This window comes from Dreissena polymorpha, chromosome 1 (genome assembly GCF_020536995.1).
Source record: "Dreissena polymorpha isolate Duluth1 chromosome 1, UMN_Dpol_1.0, whole genome shotgun sequence".
In the NCBI taxonomy this organism is placed as follows: Eukaryota; Metazoa; Mollusca; class Bivalvia; order Myida; family Dreissenidae; genus Dreissena; species Dreissena polymorpha.
In genome coordinates this window covers 189,200,994-189,205,109 of record NC_068355.1, presented here as the reverse complement: position 1 = coordinate 189,205,109, position 4,116 = coordinate 189,200,994, and the positions used below count along the sequence as shown (strand labels likewise).

Here is a 4,116-nt window from a genome sequence, read left to right as displayed (position 1 = left end):
AAGCACTTGTTACCAACACTGGTCTATTATCATAATGGTCTCTGGTTTATCTTTAGCATCTTTGACCCTGTCTGTTGAAAACAATTCAAGCAGTGACAAATACATCTTTATAAATGTTATATTGTTCTATGATAATATACAAAGATTCAAAAGGTTTGAAAAGAATCGGCAGACATCAGTGTGTACAAGAAGATTTAAGGCTCTATTATAAAACCTCTCCTATTTCAATCAAAGTTTGTTAATTGATTGAATGATCGTATCAGAAAATCCAAAATGTTTAAAGGGGCATATGAAAAGAATTCACCCATAACAATGCATATTCTTTGTTTTCAAAAAGGTATTTATCTAAAAAAAATGTTTTATTTTTTGTTTTACATACCCCTTGCAAAAAGTTAACCCACTTTCATACCAAAACACACTTAAACCAACATAAAACTGTGTTTTTTCTAAGTTTTTCTGAGCGGAAGTTGGTTTTTGCTAATAAAAGCGAGTTTTATGTGAGCTAAACTGTGCTTAACTGAGTTTAAAGTTGGTTTTTTAAAGTAGATGTGTGTTAAAGCGAGTTTTTTTGCTGTAAGAAGTTGGTTTTTTATGTGTCAAAAGTGAGTCTTTTTATTTATGAGTTGGTTTATGTGTGTTTAAGTGTGTCTTTTTGTTTCATAAGCGAGTCTTTTACAACAGAAGTGGGTCTTTGTATAAACATAAGTGGGTTAAAGCGAGTTTAAGTTGGTCTTTTTATAAATAATTTGAAAGCCGCAACAAGGCTAAAAGACTCACTTTAACACACTTATCAATAAGTTGGTCTTTTGTTTATTAACATAACTCAACAATAAAACAATAATTCTTCAACTAGGTCTTTGTTTCATGTTTATAGCCATATATTATCAAGGTGAATTGTAAAGGGGCTTTTTTACAGCTTGTTTGCCATTGCACCTTTTGTACATTTATGGGCTCCCCATAATTTTAAGGAAACATTGGATAAAAATTGCTCTTTCAGAACATCACAGGTTCACAGATACTATAAAAATGTTAAAATGTTCAAACTTAGTTTTATACCTGAATATGAAATTGTTTGTCTTTCACTTTGAATCAATACATAAGTATTAAATATATTATAAGAACAATCACACATCTATAAAAATGTGAATACTTCCATTTAATTCATGTTCTTTGGAGAATTCAATAGACTTACAGTGTGTTTTTTTATTCATTTTTTGAGGGGGAGAGTGACACTGTTTCTATAATAAATAAAACTAGTTTCAGTGTGAAAGTGTTGATTAATATATGGAAACTTATGTGGGCTTGCCAGCATCAATTATATCTCCTCAACATAAAAACAATAACTATTTTAACTTTCTTATACTGATATTTAACCCCAATACAATTAATGCCTACCACATTGACCTTTAACATACAATTTAAAAGGCAATAAAAATAAATAATATTTATACTATTAATATTATTTGCTAACACCATTCAGCATGTTTTTTTAAATATTCACAATTAAATATAATATGCTAAGGGTGCTGTGTATTATTCAATAAATACATATATGTTGGTGTTGAAATCAGTAGATATTTCTCAGATTTAGTAATTGGCTGACACACATAAGAGATTAGCCCTCCCCCCCCCCCGATTAAATCATAAACATTGATTCTTATCACAGTATCAGTGCTCCATCTATAAGCCTAACAAAGGGGTGTTGATAGACTTTTGATTGGCTGAGCCACCATCTATTTGAAAACAAGCGACTTTGATTGGCTGGAGACAGGAAGTTATGTTTTGAAAACAAAGGGGGTTTTCATCAACTGACTTTGAGCTTTAAGGTATAATTGAGTAACATTAAGACTTATAATTCTAGTTTAAAATGTCTTGAATAACTTTCAGCATGAAGTATTGTGTGGTGAAAACAATGTGTATGTACTACAATGTGTACATCAACAATAAGTTTGTTGCAAAGGAGATTCAAAGTGGATGGTTAAAGTGATATGGTCTCATAATTCATCAACTGCCTGTTATCTTGGAATACTGAAGAACAGTTGTTTTAGGTTTGTATTTTCATTTTTACATCACTTTTTTATTTAGTTTTATATTGAATTAATTATGATCATTATCATATTTATGTATTGTCACTGGGAAATGTAAATGGATAAGTATAAATGTAATGCAATTATAAGGAAAAACAACACCATTTGAATAATTATGGCAGTATTTTATGATTATTGTCATCTTAAATGTTATTTATACCTATTTCTGGTCATTAATGAACAGATTTCTTTCCCACATATTCAATGAAAACTTTTATATTTTAAATTTGAAGGTTAGACTCCCAAGGTGAAATTTACATTGATTGGAAGATTCTTTGGATAGAATATTCCTGCCAAAAGACAGCAGAAGGGGGACTAACTGATGTATGGATTTTGACACCAGATTTTACCCTGCACGAGCAGCCCAACTTGAGTAGATCAGGAGTGGGAAAACCGAGCCCTGTCCTTGACCAAGGAAAGTTGGATTTGTTGAGAGGTAAAACTATACAGGTTTTAGCATTTGAAAGGCGTCACACTTCCGACCAGTCCACACAGCCAAATGAGACCACATATCTTGGTACATTTTCAAACAGTATTTTCTACCACACGTAATTTCTTTTAATTATTTATGACAAGCGTTAAGTCACATGTGATCACAGGATTTAAATTGCCAAAAATAAACAAACAAAAACAACAAGCAAACAAACTTGTTTTGATTTAAATTAATAATATTTATAGTAACAAGATATACCATAACAGCAATATTTATCACTTACATTATAAAATATCTTTCAGGACCTGATCTCAAATGAGATCATGCACAAGACGCACCTCGCAAAGGCCATGACAGTATAGTTTTCAGACCTGATCAGCTGGTGACTGCTCTATGAAGTGCTGTTGAACCTCCCCTAAGGGGGAGATTCGAGAGGGTCTCCTGATTGCTGAACACTACGCCATGGTTGGTATGATTCTTTTTTTATAGGGAAAAAGGGGATTTAAATATTTAGGTGTTCTACTGCCTCCATATTAATTTTGAAACAAACATAATGCAATTGATTCAAATTTGACTCCAGCACATAATCTGTCTTGCGTTAATTTAATACTACTGCTAAAATTTAAGAGTTACTAAAAATTGTGTTTGTGTATAAAAGTTTTGAGAATTTAACACATAGGCAGACAAAAATAACCTCAGTATAAAGTTAACGATCAAGCTCTAATTTTGAACGATATAAAAAATTCAAGCAACAGTAATTTGCCTCCTTGTTTGAAAAACCTCTTTTGAAATCCTTCTAATGTAGATGATGTTAAAATGGGATATCTGAACTGATGATATTGATGTAAAAGTTTATTCCACCAAAATCAAGTCATTCAGATCAGACTTGATTTGGGTGGAATAAACTTCTACATGTTTTTTTAATGCTGTAATGTACAGTAAAATCCTGCATTGATTGTTCATATACATTTCAGTTGTCATCTCCAAAAAGTTTGCCCTGCCCATATCAACAGTGGAAGAGAACATGAGATGGGCCTTGAGGAGGCTTCGTGTCATGTACTGCGGGGAGAATATATAAACTGTTTAGTGCTGAGCAATATGTTCCTTTGTTCATAGGTGTAAATATGTGTAAAGGGCTATTCCAGGAAAAGATAGGATGAAGGATTCCTTAATGTTGTCATTTTATAAATCCGGTACCACCAACACAGTTAAAAAACAATTATTATTAATTTTATCCTCTGTATCACCCCTCACTAACTGAAACTGTATATAATCATGGTTCATACCCTTCCTCCCATTTTTACCTGTGGTAGCCCAAAGAGGAGAATGTTATTTATTTTAATTTATTATGTTAAATGTGCTCGCATATTGTGATAATGTATCTTGGGTAGATGTTTTCCTGGTTTTGTTAAAAATGCACTGTAAAAATGTTCACATTATTTGTTTTTTTAATATAAACATTGTTTTTTGCAAATTGTGTGTGTCTTTTATTTATAATCACATGGGGCTTGTAATGATCTGTTGTGATTTTATCTCAAATAACCTTTTTACCATTAAGGTGTAAATATTTTTTTTACTAAGGTTACAGGTCAAACA

The 4,116-nt window shown here is 31.6% G+C and overlaps 1 long non-coding RNA gene across 2 annotated transcripts; it reads left to right on the top strand.

The window, feature by feature from the left end:
• Window positions 1-1,936: 1,936 nt before the first annotated feature.
• Window positions 1,937-3,729, top strand: LOC127864314 (uncharacterized). Of its 2 annotated transcripts, XR_008041751.1 has the most exons (4): window positions 1,937-2,048; window positions 2,321-2,523; window positions 2,823-2,989; window positions 3,495-3,729. It is a non-coding gene; the product is annotated as an uncharacterized LOC127864314 (long non-coding RNA). The 2 variants fall into 2 exon arrangements; XR_008041750.1 differs by having other exon boundaries at window positions 1,943-2,523; window positions 2,823-2,985.
• Window positions 3,730-4,116: the final 387 nt, after the last annotated feature.